This window comes from Sorghum bicolor, chromosome 6 (genome assembly GCF_000003195.3).
Source record: "Sorghum bicolor cultivar BTx623 chromosome 6, Sorghum_bicolor_NCBIv3, whole genome shotgun sequence".
NCBI lineage: Eukaryota > Viridiplantae > Streptophyta > Magnoliopsida > Poales > Poaceae > Sorghum > Sorghum bicolor.
In genome coordinates, this window is record NC_012875.2 from 33,880,407 (window position 1) to 33,899,633 (window position 19,227).

A 19,227-nucleotide genomic window follows, 5' to 3' on the forward strand; every position below is an offset into this window, starting at 1 on the left:
TTAACACTCTGCAGAGGTTGTACATCTTTACCCATGAGTCGTGATTTACCCTTTCGCCTGAGGTTGCAAGTCTCTTAACCCCCTTCCAAGGGAGGTCGGCAGGGATCACTATGAAGCCTTTCAAAGGTTTCGTCTAACAAGTTAGGGCCATTAGATTCACTCGGCAGGCAGATATAGAGCCCCCTTCCATGGCACATAACCCGCCGCCTATACACATGGACAGAGGCCGCACTATACCCAACGTGTCTAGCCATTCTTACGCCATTTAAGGTAACCGCTAATAAGCTAGAAAAAGGTCCTCATACTGAGCTAAAACCAGAGCCACGTAGCCCTCATGGTTGTACGAGTTGTCTTAGCTTTTGCCAAGGGATAAGTCCTTATGGAGGGTTGAAAGGTCCTAATATGGCTAGAGGGGGGTGAATAGCCTATTAAAAAAATCTACAAACTCACTAGAGCAAGAGGTTAGTAAAAAACAAAGCGAAGCTTTTTGCTCTAGCTCTAAAGGGGTGTTTGCAAGCCACCTACCCAACAATTCTAGTTGCTATGATCACTATGCACATAAGAACTAAGTCTCTACTTACACTAGAGAGCTACCTAAAGTTTCTATACAAGAAGTAAGCTACTCTAGTTTGCAAGAAAGTAAGAGAGAGTGTTTGATCTTTATACCACCGCGTAGAGGGGATGAACCAATCGCAATATTATGAAGTCCAATCACCGGGAGAAATCCAATCAACAAACACAATGGAGACACAAGATTTTTCTCCCGAGGTTCACGTGCTTGCCGGCACGCTACGTCCTCGTTGTGTCGACCAACACTTGGTGGTTCGGTGGCTAAGAGGTGTAGCACGAACCTCGTCCTCACTAGGACACCACAAGAACCTACCCACAAGTGAGGTAGCTCAATGACACGAGCAATCCACTAAAGTTGCCTTTGGCTCTCCACCGATGAAACGAACCAGGACTCCAAAACATGAAATCCTGACTCTTTTGCCCCTCTGTGATAGTCCCAGGATACCTCAGCTATCACGAGCGTCCACTTTCCAGCTGATTACAAAGTCATACAACAACCGAGTACAAAAGAAAGGAGTAGAATCTAACCCTACTACAAGTTTTCTAGGTTAAGATCAAACAAAAACACCGAGGCTCTACTCGTAGCAGTGAAGCTTGGCAAAACTCCAATCCACGGGCATCCTTGAGAGTAGACCACAAACCAACTACTATTCCCATCATTACTGCAAGTCAAGAAAACTGCACCGCGTCAGATGGGTGCAGACCATGGTCAGCACCGATGAGCTTTAGTGGAAAAGAGAAAATAAAAGGATCTGGCGATCTTAACAGTTTGGCTGTGGTTTGCAACCTTAGCGCTTGCAAAAGCGTCAGTATAAATAAAGTAATATCTTCTTAGAACCCAACCACCGCTCATTCTCAACAACCACTTCTCAACACAACATACCTCTCAACAACCCTCACAATATCCTCATTCTCTCAGTCTAAGCGATGAGGCAGCCTCCGCACGCCCCTCATCTCAACGGCCTCCAGCTGGACCCATCTTGACCACGCCCCGGACTAACGCGGCCGAGTGCTTCTCGAACCTTCTCGGCTCGCTCACCTACCTGAGCCGCGGGGTGCAGTTTTCTTGACTTGCAGTAATGATGGGAATAGTAGTTGGTTTGTGGTCTACTCTCAAGGATGCCCGTGGATTGGAGTTTTGCCAAGCTTCGCTGCTACGAGTAGAGCCTCGGTGTTTTTGTTTGATCTTAACCTAGAAAACTTGTAGTAGGGTTAGATTCTACTCCTTTCTTTTGTACTCGGTTGTTGTATGACTTTGTAATCAGCTGGAAAGTGGACGCTCGTGATAGCTGAGGTATCCTGGGACTATCACAGAGGGGCAAAAGAGTCAGGATTTCATGTTTTGGAGTCCTGGTTCGTTTCAGCCGAGGTAGGCACAAACCTCTCACAATCACCGGGAGATGGCCACGAACAGTCACCAACTTGTGCCAATCCTCCTCCGCTGCTCCAAGCCGTCTAGGTGGCGGCAACCACCAAGAGTAATAAGAAAACCGCAGCTAGAACGATCCCCAAGTGCCACTAGATGCAATCACTCAAGAAAATGCACTTGGAATCACTCCCAATCTCACAAGGATGTATAATCTATGATGGAGATGAGTGGGAGGTGTTTGCTTAGGCTCACAAGGAAGTCAAGTATGTTAGAATGCCAAGAGGGTGAGCCCTAAGCCGGCCAAACACGTATTTATAGACCCCTCAAACAAATAGAGCCGTTGGCTCTTTCACTGGGTGAAATACGGGGTCACCGGACGCTCAACACCTGCGTCCGGTGCTCCAACGTCAGCCGCGTGTCAGAGTCTAACGGTAACCTGCAGAGCACCGGACACTGAGCAGGTTGGCACCGGACGCGTGCACAGAGAGGGTCGCAAAACGCCCGCACACCGGACGCTAACCACCGGACGTACAGGCCTGCGTCCGGTGCCTGTCGTCCGGTGCCTTACCCTAGCTGGGCCAGGCACTGTCTGCACCGGACGATCAGACGCAGCGTCCTGTGCTCCAGAAGCCAGCGTCCGGTGAGTGTTTTCTCAGCGAGAAACACTCCCGTGACTTCTCCAAATTTCCCACCGGCGCAATAGAAAATATGCACTTCATTTTCTCGAGAAGCGCCGAATCCCGCCGAGCAAGCTCGGCGGGAGGGTGCTCGGCGGGAGGGAGAGAGGAACCCATCCTCTCTCTACTCTTCAAACTCCACCTCCTTCTCAAGGTGTGCTAACTCCACAAAGTGTATACCAACAAGTGCACGTGTGTTAGCATTTTCACAATCATTTTATTTGAAGGAGTTAAGTTAGCTCACTAGGTTCTAAAAGCATGCACATGAACAATGACACCTAGTGACACTCGATAACCGCTTAGCCAAAGAATTCCCCTCTTTATAGTACGGCTATCTATCTTAAATGTGATCACACCCTCTATGGTGTCTTGATCACCAAAACCAAAACCCTAAGCAATACCTTTGCCTTGATCTCCATAGGGTTTTGTTTTTCTCTTTCTTCTTTTCCAAGTTGAGCACTTGATCACCTTGTGTTCATCACCATCATCACCATGATCATCACTTGCTCCATCACTTGGCATGTACCAACCTCATTAAGACTACACACACTTAGCATAGAGGTTAGTACTAGGGTTTCATCAATTATCCAAAACCAAACTAGGGCTTTCAAGGGTCAAGATCAATCCAGCAAAAGCCAGAGTTCTTTCCACCCTTTATATTCAAGTTGCTAGAAAGCTTATTTTATTGTTCATTGTATATTCAAATATTCATGTTACAAGACCATGGATTAATAATCAAGCACTAGCAAGAACTACCCAATTGCATATCCAAATAGGTAACAAGGAATTTAGGACAACAATCATCTATGATTTTGCTAAGGTCATCAAGGTGGACACATGCATATGATATATATTGTATTTAATTGTGTATAGGTAACAAAGATAATCCCAAGTTATACTTGCCTTGATCAAAGCTCTCCTGAGCCTGCTGGTCTTCAAAGGCTTGGTCTTGATCACCAACGTACGGCTCACCGTCTACATTCGATCATCAACCAACAACACGCAATCTAATGTAGACAATCATACACGAAGCAAACAAGCTATAATTAGAACAATACACAAAACAGTGGTAAAACAAATATAAAAGTTTGTCAAAATATTCTACGCAGCGCTACGATCACACAAACGTAAAGTTCACGAAAATCGAAATTAAAACGTAGAAATTATGAATTTTCTAAGATTTTCTATAGAGAAATAATTAATTAAATGCTACTGCAGAATTAAAAAGTTTCAAAACAGTAAACTAATACTTCTAACATGTAGAGCACGTAAATACGAATCTAACGAAATTTGGATGGACAAAAACGGAGTTAAAATGAGCATTTTATAAGCAAAACAAAATCAGTGGCATTTCTGTAAATATCTGAAAACGTAAACTGACTCAGGCCGACAGGAATACGCCTTCGGATTTGAAAAGCATAAACCAGCAGATATGCCTTGGACCACGGGTTAGATTTCAAAGAAACTCAGGGTCTCTTTAGGAAAATGCGCAGCGAAGGGGTATGTTTTACTTTCGGCCTTTAGATCTCGATCCAACGGCTCGGGCGCGTCCAAGGGGGTCAGGGGCGGCGGGCCGGCCGCCAGGAAAGCCTCCGGCGCGGGACGCCATTGACGGCCGCGGGGAGCTCGCCGGCGTCGACGGATTTCGCGATTCCGAGCACCAAATCGTGAAAGGAAGACACCACAGGGTAGCGGAGCTCATCGGGGTCTCACTGGGGATGTTTTGCTGGGCCGAGGAGCAAAGGGAGGGGCTCGCGGCGGTGGCGGCTTGAGCACAAGCTCGGCGAGATCCAAAACTCCGCGTCGAGGACAGCTAGTGTAACACCCCAGTGTTATGGTTGCATTGATCATGTGCATAGCATAAGCATCATCATTTACTTAAAGCATATCATGATCATCATCTCTCTTGAGCCATGTCATTCTATGCAAAAATTGTGTTTTAAATTGCTTAAATAGTCTTCCTATGCTTATGATTGAGTGAACCATGCTTGTGTTTGTGCTCAATGCCTTGGTAATTAGTTTATCTATGCTTAACTTAATCTTGGGAACAATGTTCATGTTGATCACTTCTCCAAAATATGCTTTTAAGTCATACTTATGAAAATAGGCCCTAGAAACCTCTTTTGCTTAGACTTTTAAAAAGTGTTTCATAAAATGTTTGCATGTCAAAACTTTCTACATAAAAGTTGTAGCAAATTTTATAAGGAACAAAAGTCCTTTTATGGCCATCTCATGAAAATGACCACAAACAGCTCAAAAGTGACCCACAAGGCAGAATTGGGGCTGTTTCCAACACTTAGAAAATTTTCTAAGTCTTGGAACGAAACCAGTTTGCTTGATCGATTTTGAAAACTCTATATCTTTCAATCCAGGCCGAATTGGCCTTTGCTCCAATTGACAAAGTTGTAGAACTCGGTTGGAACTCCAACTTTGTCAACTGCACCATCCTCTATTTCACTCTAGTTTGGGAGATAATCATCGGTGAAGTCGCTCTGTCAAACTGTCATCGTTTCTTCTGAATCGACGCCGAGCTCGTCGATGTGGCCAACCAGCGGCAGAGCTCCGTCGCCATTTGGCACCCGTACGCCGTTTTTGGCCCGGCCTGTCAGCTCCCGTCGCGTGCATGACCTCCACGGCGTCGCCCCGCGCAGAGTGGACGCGTCCACTTCGTTCTCCCTCGCCCTTCTCGCCAGAAACGCGGCCGTCGGGAGCTCTCCTTCGCGAGCTTACTCCGGCGAGCTCGCGCGTGTTCCCTGCTGCGCCATTGCCCACCAAATTCCACCCAAAGCTCCGCCGTGAACCGCTCTCCAATCTCCACCCTCTAACTCGCCGAGAAACCCACCGGTGAGCCGACATTTACTTCTTCCCCCAAATCGGGTCGCCGTGACCTTCTTCTCCGGCGAACTCAATGCCGAGCTCTGCGTAGCCTCTCGTCGTCTCTGGTTAGATCCTAGAGGTAGCTTAGGTCCTTAGCGAGCTTTTGCGCCACTTGGTGGACGCTCTACCAAGTTCTCCGTCACCGGACACGGTGCGCAGCGCCGCCGTGCTTCCGCCGGAGATGGGTGCTCTCGTGGCCAGCGTGTTCCACGAGGATCCAGGCCAAGCCGCGTACCTAGGAAGCTTCGCCGTAGTCTGCTGGTGCTGTAGAAGGTCTTAGGTCGTGCTCTACCGGCCTGAGGGCTCCGGCGTAACGCCGAGCACCTCCGTCGAGCCGCCATCGTCGACGGTGAGCCCTTCCGGTGGCTCCGCCGTGGGGAAAAGGGGGTCAATCGAGTCGTTAGGGTTTGGGGATCACGCTGATGCCCTTGGTTTGGCCGGAGACCTCGCCGGCGAAAGTCGCCTCGACCGCGAGGAAGAAGGACCTGACAGATGGGGTCCACTGTCAGTGTCTCCTCTTTCCCTCCTTTTCTTTTATTCAAAACTCTGATTTTTGGCTTTCTTGCAAAAATCATATCTCCTGTTTCAGAGATCCAAAATTTGTGAAACAAATTTTGTGGTGTTTCTTGAGATGGCTAGTATTTAATAAAAATATAAAATGAATCATGTTTTCTGAGAAATTATTTATTAAGTATTTAATCTTGTTATTCATGGATAAATGCATATCTCTTGTTATACTGCTTAGTTTACTCTGAAAATTTTATGGTAGCCTTTGCATGGCATTAGAGTGCTCTGATAATTATTTCATGATTTTTGGAGCAATGCAGTTGTGATATGTAATTTGTGTTTGAAATATGGCTTGTTTCTTTAATTAAATCATATAAAATAATTGGTGCTTATGCTGATGTTCTACTTTGGTGGTAAACTTGTTTATGGTATTCCTAAGATGTAAATAATCTGAAATCTGTTGTTGACACCATATAAGTCATGTTTCTGAATTTATGAAATAAATGCATTGACACATGTTAAATGCATATCTTTAATTTGGTATGTGCAATGGCTCTGAAATTTTTATGGTGATGCTCTGATGTTATACTTGTGCCTCTGTAATATTTGTAGATTTTTCTGAGCACTCTAACTAGTATCTTGTAAATATGCTCTTATCTAGAGTTAATTAATAAATACCTTGTTAAGTAAATGTTTTGGGGTTTTCATCTGATGATCTGGTAACTTTGTAATATGTTTGTGCTCATAGCCATGTGGTTGGAATGGTTTATGTTTTGGCCATGTCATTAAATAATTACTTAAAGGGTTAAAGGCTGTTCTGGACAGCAAGGAAAGGATTTAACTTTGCTTAATGATAACTTGACTTTCTGTGAAACTTGTCTAAATCAAAGTTGTTCTAAACTTCTTGAACTAGCTGTGGTTTAAATTTGAGGTCATTTGGCCAAGTAGTTTAAAAGTTATAGCTGTTCCAAGATTGGGTTCCAGAATTAGGTGTTCTCTGTTTTTCTGGGACAGAACCTGGAACTTTGTTTAAATGACTGGTTTAATGTTTGAATCATGCTGTGATGTTTAAATATGATTTGTAGACAATTTCATAAGCTTTCCAGAATGTCTTTATTTGTGTTTGTTGGATCTGTCTATCTTTAGTTATGATTTATTTACTGAGTGTACTTGTTTTGTGTTGCTTGCTGTTTTGGTATCATGATAGGTTGTGGGCTGAGTTGACTTAATTACTTTTGTGAGCTAGTATAACTTTTGCCCCGTAAATGAGTGTCCAGTGAGTTACTTATGTTATCGAGCATTCATTGTTAGCATGTGCATCTTCTTATTGTTCGAACATGCAATAGGTGCATCGGACGCGACAGCCTCCTTCGAGCTGCAAGTGAATCCCGAAGGCCAGGAGGGCAGCCAGGAGGTGGAGGTCCAGCAAGCCGGACTCGAGGAGCCCGAAGAAGAAGTTGAGTGCCCGAATCACGAGCCGGCATCGTTCGTGAAAGGCAAGCCCCGGAGCATTCTAAGCCTCCCCTTTATTTCCGAAAGTTTACTTAATATGTTATCTCTATTGATGCATTACGTATAGGAGTTGTGATGAAACTGTTGCTGCATTCTACTCTATCCTTGTCCAGATAACTCACCCCACCCTAGTTGTAGAGTTAGGATCGAGTAGCAGCTTAGCCATGCTTTAATCGGTAGAAGTCGGGTGATATCCTGTCATCCGCGCGATATAGGGTTATGTTGGATCACGATGGTCTAGATGTGCTATCGTGGATGGAACCTGATTAAATTGACTTAAGCCGGGCGGAGTTTTGCAAGTTTGTAGTAACTCCGTCTGTGGCAGCTAAGGACCAATCGTTGTACGTCCTCTTGTCATGTTGAACGCATGCCTGACACTTAGTTGGCCGGATAACTCGTTCCGACCGCGAAGCCGAGTAGTATGACTCAGGCCGGAAGACCGACAAGTATAAAGTGCGCACTACCGGAGGAAGTGCGGTGTGCGGGGGACCATTGGCGTAAGTCCAAAGGCAGGTGAGTTAAAATTCCTGACCTCCCTGGCAGAGTGGTAGCCCTGGGAGTGCGGCGCTGATCGGAGCCGTGATTCCTGAGTTGTACCAAAGGTGACCCGTTGGCTCTCCGGCAGGGGATGCTTGGGTGAGTGCTAGGAATACCCCTCCAGCTGGATAGGAATCCGATTCGAATCGCCGTCTCTCCCGGTTAGTGAGAACTTGACAGAGCAGCGGCAAATGTAACATTCACTAATGAACTTGGTTCATGAAAATGATGATAGCAAGAAGAACACATGATGAAATTGATATGGTTATTATTGTTTGTAATAATCAAGTGATGTGTTGTAGTATAGGTGCTAATCTAGTGGTAGGCTGTTGGTAACTAAATATGATGCTCTCAACATAATTTAGTTGTAAGTTAAGCTTTTGGCAAAAAGGTGAGTCAACCAGCTCCACTTGATATTTATCCTTGCATGATCCTTGGTGTCTTTTATGTTTTACTAGACGGGTAAGTCTAGCTGAGTACATTCTCGTACTCAGGGTTTATTCCCACCTGTTGCAGATGACATCTTTTATGACGGCTTCTGCAAGACCTATCTCCATCCCGCTGGGGATGAGGACTAACCGTTGGGCACGGTTCTCTAACAATCTCGTCTTTGATGCTTTTGGAAGGATGGCATAGACTCTGGCAGTAACAGAAACTTGTGAACTAAACTTTGAGCAAGTGTGTCTAACTATTTTGCTTCCGCTACTTCGAACTTGGGTTGTAATAACTTAATGACTCCGATGTGGTGCCACTTCGACGGCAATGAATAACTATGTAACATTCGTTGTGTTTATGTTGAACTATTACGATCTTGGTTTGTTGCGAGTTGGTTTGAAGTCCTTCGTGATTTCGATTGACTACCAGGATTATATGGGCTCAAGTTTAGAAACTTGATTGCTTGGCGATCGTTTCTGCACTTGAACTCTTATAATTTGGTCGGTTCTGTGACAGCTAGGGCTCCCGTGGTGCAAAGAAACAGCAAAGAGGGTCACGGAGGGGTCGTAGGAGTTTTATAGGGCCTTGGTTTGCGCGAAAAGGCAAGGAATCGCTGAAGAATCGGAGCCGGCTGCAACGAAGTCGCCTCTGCGAGCTAGGGAAGAAAGGAAAGGGAGAGGAGGTGCTGACTCGTGGGGCCTGGCTGTCAGCCGCCGAACGGGGAGAGGCGCGCGCGTGGGCCGACCTCGCCGCTCGGTGGGCCGCGCTAACGGGCCGGTGCGAGAGGAGAGAAAGGGAGGTGTTGCTGGGCCGAGCTGGGGTGGTTTGCCCTTCCCCTTTCTTCTCTTTTTTTATATATTTTTTCAAGCATTTTCCAAATGGAATTTGAACCAAATAAAATCAAACCAAAAGTCAACAACATAGAATTAATTATGCACTAGCATGAAATGCAAAAATCACGTTTCTAAACTTACGATGAATTTTTAATTGTCACAGAATTATTTATTTGCTAGATTCAAATGCTCACAAAAATATTTAATTAAACCAAATTAAATCCTATTAATTGAAAATTGAATTTTGGGTGTTACATCCATTCTGTAATCAATATTGATGATTGTTAATCCCTTCCCAGTGGTAAAAATATAAATAACGATACCTGGAATACTTCTCGGTTAAAATGCTACATCGGTATTAATCTGTGCGCTTGCAGATCCCATTCATTATTTATTTAGAAGAGCAATTGCATATTTCAATACCGCGTCTCTCATATCATGCTGGGGATGACAACTTGGCTTAAGTGGTGTGAGGGATAGGTTTGGTATTTTGGCACCGTTACTAGAATTAGAAAACTGTCTACTTTTGGTAATGATGTTAAGAATACCCAACAAGCATTTTTTGGCGCCGTTGCCGGGGAAGGTTGATTACTAATCAAGAATGAATAAAAGATTTTGAGTTATCATTCGCATCACTAATATGATTGAGCTTATTAATTCTCTCACACAGTTTTACCCTGATATTTTTCTATTTTATCTTATGCAGGGGAATGTATGAATAGAAGACATCTTCTAGGAAATTTTGTTGGCAATTCCGAAGCGTTATTCAGAAAAACAAGAGCCAAGCTCAAGAAGAGATCATCAACACTCCAGCAAGAAGCTTCATCCAATCAAGAAGATCACCGAAACTTGTCTTCAGAGTTCGAAGCCATGGCGAACAAATCTATCCATGAGTTCTCAGCTCCCACTACGGACAACATCCGCACTGGACCTGCTGCAGAGATCGATGGCAACTTTGAGCTCAAGCCTGGACTTATCAACATGGTGCAATCCAACCAATTCTGTGGGAAGGCACACGAAGATGCTAATGCTCATCGCCAACACTTCCTAGAGATTTGCAGTACATTTACCATATCAGGAGTCCCCAGAGATGCTATACTACTTCGCCTCTTCCCATTCTCACTGTTAGGAAGAGCGAAGCAGTGGTTCTACACTGCAAAGGAGAAGAATACTACGTGGGCACTCTGCTCAACAAACTTCCTGGCTAAGTTCTTTCCCATGGGCAAGACTAATGCTCTCCGTGGAAAAATTACAAGTTTTCAACAACAAAATGATGAATCTATTCCAGAAGCATGGGAGCGCTTCCAAGACTACATCCTGGAATGTCCCCATCATTGAATGGAGAGCTGGCTACTAATGCAGACGTTTTATCATGGGCTCGGCAACAGTGCCCGAGAGACCATGGATGCTGCAGCTGGAGGAGCATTCCTATCACTTACCATATCACAAGCCACAACTCTTGTGGAGAAGATGGCGTCCAGCCAAAGTTGGAATGAAGAGAGGACCCAGACACGCAAGAAAGGTGGAGGTATGCATCAGCTCAAGGAGGTAGACATGCTGTCTGCAAAGCTAGACCTGCTCATGAAGAAGCTCGACAATAGAGCCGGAGATAAGAAAGAAGTTATGCACATCTACGACTCTCACATGACTTGTGAGGAGTGTGGAGATACTGGACACTCAGGCAATCACTGCCCTGAGATGCTTGAGGATGTGAACTACATCAACAATAACAACAACAACTGCTACAACCGTCCTCAACAAAATCAAGGTTGGAATCAACAGAGGCCTAACTACTCAGGTAATTATCAAGGTAACAATTCTTACAACAATACTAATAATTTTTCACCTCTGAGAGAGTTAGTGTCTAATCAAGGAAAGCTAATGGATAACCTATCTAAGAAATTGTCATCTAATGATAAAATGCTAGAAAATATAAATAATAGAATGGATAATTTCTGTACTGCCATCAAGAATCAAATTAGCTTTAATAAAAAGATTGAATCTCAATTAAATCAAATAGCCGCTTGGTAATAACTGGAGTAACCCCGTCACTGAATCAAATTAGCTTTAATAAAATGATCTAATCAAGCAAATCTTGTAAACATGTTTGATGCAGGTAATAACTAGAGTAACCCCGTCACTGAATTCACTACTGACCTTCTGTTGGTCAAGAGAGGCGACACAGGACGCCCTGTCATCCCGATCTCCATCGGCATAGTGGACGTCCCAGAAGCACTCTGCGACTTTGGCTCCAGCGTCAACATTATACCCAGAGTACTCTACGAAACAACCATGTGTTTGCAGTTTGCAGATTAGACGATAAGCTTTCCAAAAGGAATATTGAAGAACATTTGTGTCCGAGTTGGTACCTTATATGCCCCAGCAGACTTCGTGGTGATAGAGACCGGTAATGATGAGAGGGCACCCATCATCTTAGGGAGGCCATTCTTAAACACCTCGGGAGCTGTCATCTACGCTAGTGCTGCCAAGATCAGTTTTTACATCAAAGGGAGGAAGGAGACGTTTTCCTTCAAGAACACGACTACACAAATCCCAGATCAATCCAGACATGAATAAGGAAGAGGACCAACAGGAGGAACAGGAACAAGCAAGTCTGGACCGAGTCAGCTAAGATGGTCACTGCAGTTCATGGAGGTCAAGATCATCAACTTAAGTCACCGTTTTTGACCAAGAAGGACGACCCAGGAATGCCAAGCATCTATTGCTCCATAAATGGATACAACTTCTACAAGACGACATGCGACACTGGATCAGGCGTTAACATAATGGCCGCAGTCACCTATCGGCTCTTGTTCGGAACCATGCCCCTAAAACCAACATACATTCAGCTCCAGATGGCAGATTAGACATTCCAAGAAGTTAAAGGAACAGTAACTGATGTCCCTGTCAAAATAGACGATCATTTTGTCTACACAGACTTTCAGGTTATTGACATGGAAGAAGACGAATACTATCCACCCATCATCCTTGGAAGACCGTTCCTCAGCACCGCTAAAGCAATCATCTACATTGGAACCGGAGAAGTCCTTATGCACTTCCCCTCAGAGAAGGTACACCGTTATTTTACTGACCCTAACTACATCTTTGAAGAATCTAAGCAGGTCAGAAAACGAAGCAACCGCAACCAGAGGAGGCAAATCATCAAGGACGGATGGGCAGACTATGAAGGAGAAGTGATACGGTCAGAAGACATCCAGTTTAAACAGAATTATCCAGAGGAGACCGAAGCACCGAGACAGGTATGGAGAGAGAAGATAACTATACATGAAGAGGAGGCGCCACCGGAAGTACCGACTACGCCACCCAACGAACCTCACGACAATTGAGAAAACGGAGAGTCCCGTTCAGAGGACTTAAAAATACCGAACGCCTTGCCAAGAGGTAAACTTGGTAGTTATCCTTTCCCTTTCAATTATTTCATACAGTTTACTTAGTTAATCATGTTCATACTATCCTAAAAAGAAAATAAAAATGTGAAAAAACAGTAAGCCCCATGTGAGTATACGAGTGGCATAAAACCCATAAGTACAATCACTGTGGTGGCATAAAAAATATTTTTTCTGCTCTATAAAACAAAAATATAAAAATAGGGAGTAACATTTATTGAGGAGGCTCAACATGATAAAGGCTAGATATTTATGCTAACACTTAATCAGTTCCACAAGCTTTGTTGTCTATTTGAGCTCCACAGAATTTAAGAATCAAGAAGACTAGCAGACGGAGAACATTCTAATCACTGTCAGAATGCTGCTGACTTTCAAATACACCTCTGCCACCTGCTAGCTACATCAAGGGAAATTACATCAAAATTCAGCTTGGGGGAGAGCACCCCCATTTATCCCGATAAGTATTTCTATCTATCTTTATACTTATACTATATTAAAATATAGATATACATAATTGTGGAAAAACAAATAAAGATTTTGTGCTTATATATATATGCCTTTTGCTTAGTGTGTTTAATAAATAAATAAAGTGGCTATGCTAATCTTAATCTTAATAATAAACTCTAGCATGGATATGATGAATAGTTGCTCTGCTTAATTTTTAAAATTTAAAGTTCTCTCTCAAGTTTAGACATAACTGTTATAATTTAAAGCTTGCTCTAGACCTAAACTTGTGGGATGAAAACTTGATCTGAAGTCTAAGTTGTTAACGGATATGATATGGGAAGGTTGAGCTGTTGTTTATCTTTTCCTAGAGATGCTAGAATTCTGGAAAATTTTATCTTTGAAAATCTTTAAAATATTACATGATGAGTTCCTGTATGATGAGAGTTTAAATTCCTACCACAGCCATATATACATGCTTGCTAGACTTTGAGCCACACATTTACTATTTACTACTTATGAGCATTGAGTGTGGTCAAGCTGTGTAGACCCTTAGGAGCTTGTCATGTGGTTAAATCAAGATTCACTTGTACGTTCACTCACACATGCTACTTCTATTCCAGAAGTACTATCCACATATATCCATCCATTTCCATCTCCAGAACCACCCAAAATATTCTACTCCTAATCCGGGAGAGAATAGCCAAAAATATTTCTGTTTTTCCTTGTGAAATAAATGCTCAAGTTATCTTGTTACTACCACTTGCTATATTATCTCAAGAGATGAGTGCTCTGAAAAAAAAAAGAGAAAGAAAAAAGTATACAAGGAAATAAAAAGGGGTAAGTGCCCGGAACCTCAAAAGAAAAGAAAAAGTGAGACGAGAGGTAAAAATGGACAAGTGTCCGACAGTAGAATTAGGGGTACAAGATACCCACCTGAGAGGAAAGAAAAAGAAAAGATAGAGCATCTCATTCTCCTCATAAAGTTTCAAAAAGCAAGGAAGGTATGTATCCCCTCAAAAGAGCAAAAGTAGAATTAGACTTTCACCATTGTTATCACCATCATCACCATATACCATTCATTCGCCACACATTCACATCTTGATTTGACTTATTGATTTGTTTCTTTGGATCCATGGTTTGACTATACAATAAATGTCTTGTAAGTATGTATACTTTATCTCCCACCTATGAGCTCCAGATATTAAAGCCTTATTAGAGTAGGGTGAGAGAGAAGGCAATGAGAGAAGGCATATACCATCACTGCCTTGGTAAGGATCCAGAAATACCACAAAAGAGAGATCTGAGAGAGTCATACAAGGAATCTCTGAGTTTTATTTGAAAATCTGTAAAAACTCCAAAGCTATAGCTGATCAAGAATAAGAGACATGGCACTTGACTAGACTGTCCTATCTTTTAACCACTCAAGACAGAAGTGACGGTTACAAGTCCCATGGTGAAAGGTAAAGTAAGTAAGTTTTAAGTCTTGACAGTTTACTCTAACTCGGAGATGAGACCTTATTTAAAAGCATGTGTACCGTCAATTTTTAACGGCATTACAACAACTTCTGATCCATCACTAAGTCTATCCTTGCTCAGGGACGAGCAAGAGGTAAGCTTGGGGAGTTTGTTGACGGTCCTTAAGTATCAAATTTAATTATCAAATAAACAAAGATAAGGATCCAAATAAAATCCACATCTAGACTTAGGGTTTTATCTGACAGAATTCCACGAGTTTTGGTGTTTGTCTATTTCTGCAGGGGCTTATCAGGAAATATGGAAGAACGGCCCACACATCGGGATTACATAGAGATATCAACGTGCCGCGCAATTATCTTACATCTAGAAGACTCCAGAAGCCACGGGAAGGAAGCGGAGTCTGAACGGGGCCAGGCAATGGGTGCCCGCCCAGTTGACCTGGGCGCCCGCCCCCCTTCTGAGTCCAATCAGGACTCTCTTTCGGGAAAGGTCTCCACCGACCTAAAGGATCAAGGATAACCATTCAATCAATGTCGGTTTGATCCGACGGCCCATATTCACTTGAAGGGACTATAAAACCAGACCCCCTGGCCCCTAGAGGAGAGAGCCTCTCAACCCTAATTCATTATTCCTCAAGGGAGAAGAAGCCTCTGATCAAGATTAGAGCCACCACATCAATTAAATATCTAGATTAGCATAGCTATATAGGATTAGAACTTGAAGGAGTCAATCTTCGATTGGTTTCTGGATCTGTCAAGAGGATTCTTGGTAATTCTCTAATTGTTCTTCTAATGGTTCATCTTTGTTCTTCAATATTATGAATATGACTTTGTTCTACTTCAATATATTGCTTATGACTTTGCTCTACTTGTTTATATTCAAGATTATATTGTTCTTAGTCTATCATAGTTATGTACTTGGCTTAGTTAGATTGGATCTATATACATGCTTAGGATCGTATAGCGTTTATCCATCGGATCCATGGGTAAATGATAGATATTGTGTAGGTGTGGTGCTTATACTGTATTTATCTGCGATTGTACCCAATATGCCAGATCGTGGGGTAGTTCGTGATAGTGACAGCTTCATTGATTCTTATATAGTCCCCCTCTCGTGTATTGGGCTGGCAGAGCAATATTATTATAGGGGAGTGATTGCTATGTTTCTCATTTACCTTGCTAATATCACTATACATGGGTGTAGTCTTGTCTCGCAATGATTGCTAAGTATGCTTTCACTAACTATGATAATGTTAGACTATATAGTTGAGAATAACTTAGGAAATATTCTTGTAGTTCGTTCTGATACACTGCTAATGACTTTCTAGAGTATCTAATTGAGGTGCTTATCATATTTATTATGTGGCTAATTTATGCTGATCATATTAATTATCTTTGTCACTATTCATTACTTTATATATCCTTTATGTGACACTTATCCCTGTATGAAAGAGTTAGATAAATGTTCTCAATTATACATGCAATGATAGATACTCAATCTCATATTCCATTCTATAATCAATATTGATGATTGTTAATCCCTTCCCAGTGGTAAAAATATAAATAAAGATACCTAGAATACTTCCTGGTTAAAATGCTACATCGGTATTAATCTGTGCGCTTGCAGATCCCATTCATTATTTATTTAGAAGAGCAATTGCTTATTTCAATACCACGTCTCTCATATCATGCTGGGGATGACAACTTGGCTTAAGTGGTGTGAGGGATAGGTTTGGCATTTTTGGCACCGTTACTAGAATTAGAATACTGTCTACTTTTGGTAATGATGTTAAGAATACCCAACATTTGGTACAAGCTACACAATTCAGTGGAAAGGCACATGAAGATGCTAGTGCACACTTGCAGAATTTTTTAGAGATTGGAAGCACAATCTGCATCAACAGAGTTGATAAAGACGTCATACTACTTCGCCTTTTTCCATTCTCACTAGAAGAGAAAGCGAGGAAGTGGTTCTACACTCATCAAGATAACATCAACAACTAGACGAACTTGTCAGATGCCTTTCTATCAAAGTTTTTCCCAATAGGCAAGACAGCTGCCTTAAGAGGAAATATTGTCAATTTCCAACAGCAGAAGACAGAAACCATTTCAGAAGCATGGGAGCTTTTTCAAGGATACATATCAGATTGTCCTCACCATGGAATGGCTACATGGTTACTTATGCAGACCTTCTACCATGGATTAACCCAGAAGGCTCGTGAGTGCCTAGATGCATCTCCTAAAGGATCATTCTTGGAGCTTACAATTGGAAAAGTAGAGATACTTTTGGATAAGATAGCAGAAAACCAAAGCTGGTTCCAAGATAAAGCTCAACAATGTCATCAAATTGAAGAAATACCAGAAGAAGTAAAAGCAGTATCAACCAAATTGGAAAATTTGCTCCGTTGGATTGACCAGAGGGCCAAGTTCAAAGAAGATCAAAGGGCCATTGAGACAGCATACAAATATCAACCTACCTCGAGTCAACCCAATAGCAAAGGTACGAATTCAGGTGATACTTTCAAGCAACTTTCATTAAAATAGATAAGTGCTCAACAAACCAAAACTAATGATGAAGTTAAACAAAGGCTAGAGACAAATGAATCATCTCTAAAAGATATACACAATAAAATGGATTTTCTATTAACTGCCTTTGATGAGCAAAACACTCTTAACAAAAGGGTAGAGCTTAAATTATTAAAGCTAGTTGCAGCATTGCCTGTTGCCACTAACATTGAGTAGGTAAAGAACATAACTACTAGAGGAGGTAAAGCCACCAGGGATCCCCCATACCCAAAAGAGAAACAAAGAATATCAGCACCAGTGCAACCAGCAATGATAGAAGAAGAAAGCCCAGTTGAAGCAGAAGATCTGCTACAACCACCAAGAACTGGAGAAATGAGGAAAGATTTTTACGACACCAACTATTTGCCATTTCCTAGAAGAAACAGAGTACTACAGTCGGATGAGCAGTTTGCTAACTTTGTAGAGGTCATTCATAAATTATATGTCAACACACCTCTACTTGATGCCATACAGGTACCCACATATGCAAAGTACATCAGAGATATTCTTAACAAGAAGAGACCACTGCCCACCACTGAGGTTATCAAGGTGACAGAAGAATGTAGTGCGGCCATCCTCAATAAACCACCAAGGAAGAAGAAGGCTCCACGATGTCCCACTATTGATTGCTCAATCGGAAACCAACTCTTTAACAATGCACTTTGTGATCTCGGAGCAAGTGTCAGTGTGATGCCAGCATCAGTCTACGAGAAACTTGAGCATACGACCCTAGAACCAACATCAATGTGCCTACAACTAGCAGATCAATCAGTTCGACACCCGTTGGGTATCGCCGAAAACATTCCAGTCAAGATCAAAGATTTCCTTGTGCCAGTAGACTTCGTGGTACTGGACATGAATCCTGACTCAAAAGTGTCCATTATCCTTGGAAGGCCATTGCTAAGTACTGCCAATGCTCACATTGATGTCGGAAAGGGAGAAATCAAGTTCAACATAAATGGGAAAGAAGAACACTTCACATTCAAGCCCAGACCAGAGAGAGTCTACAGTGAAGGAAGTTCACGAAGAAGAACCACTGGAGACACCATCTCCGGAGGAAGGAAATTCAGAAGATTAAAAGATTTGGAGGTCCAGCTTGGGGGACCCAAAAATCCCAAACCCTCGCCGGGAGGTAAATCGGTATTTATCCGCATCATTAATTATTGCATAATTAATCCTTGCATTAGTCATATTTATTCACAACATTATTATAATAATGAAAAGCCCCATAGAAATAATATTTATGGTGTGTGACAACCCATATTTATTAATTATTGTGGAGGCACAAAAATATTTTTCCATGATCATTTTTAATAAGTTTCAATTCTCATAGATTTTCCTGCATTATATTTAATCATAGCAACCTTCTAGAAGCATGACCCACACTACTTGGGTCCCACATGTCATACACCACACCTCACACACATCTCATCACATTATTTAATCCACCAACATAACTCCACTGACCAGCACTTTTCCACCGACCAACCACCACCCATAAACTATTATTCTGCGTAAGAGCCAAGCAAAGGAGGGAGTGGAGAAAGGGCAGCCAGGATGGCCACCAAAGGTGGGCGCCTGCCCACCTATAGAGGGTGCCCGCCCTGTCCCCCTTTCCTCCTATAAATTGCCACTTCCTGCCTCCAACTTCTTCACACAAGCATTCCAGAAAACCACACAAGTTTCAGTTTCCAGAGAAGGAGCTCTTGTAGTGAAGTAAGAAGAGAGTAGAGAGGAAGAGAAGAGTGGAAGAGAGGTTGGTAGTCTTTGAGTGAGAGAGTAAGGTTCACCTAGTAAGTAGTGATCCCGCTGTCTAGAGCGGAAGTAAAAGTTGTTTAGGGGGAGGTGCAGCCAAAATGAAAACTTGTCTTGAACGACTAACCCCTGGACTACTGACATTTCGGACAGCTGACCACTAACATCTTCTCTCATATTTTCCACTAGTTGTGTTTGTGTCAACTTTTGTCTACAGGATGTTCAAGAAGGTAAAGAACGCAGGGAAGGCCCTCAAGAACA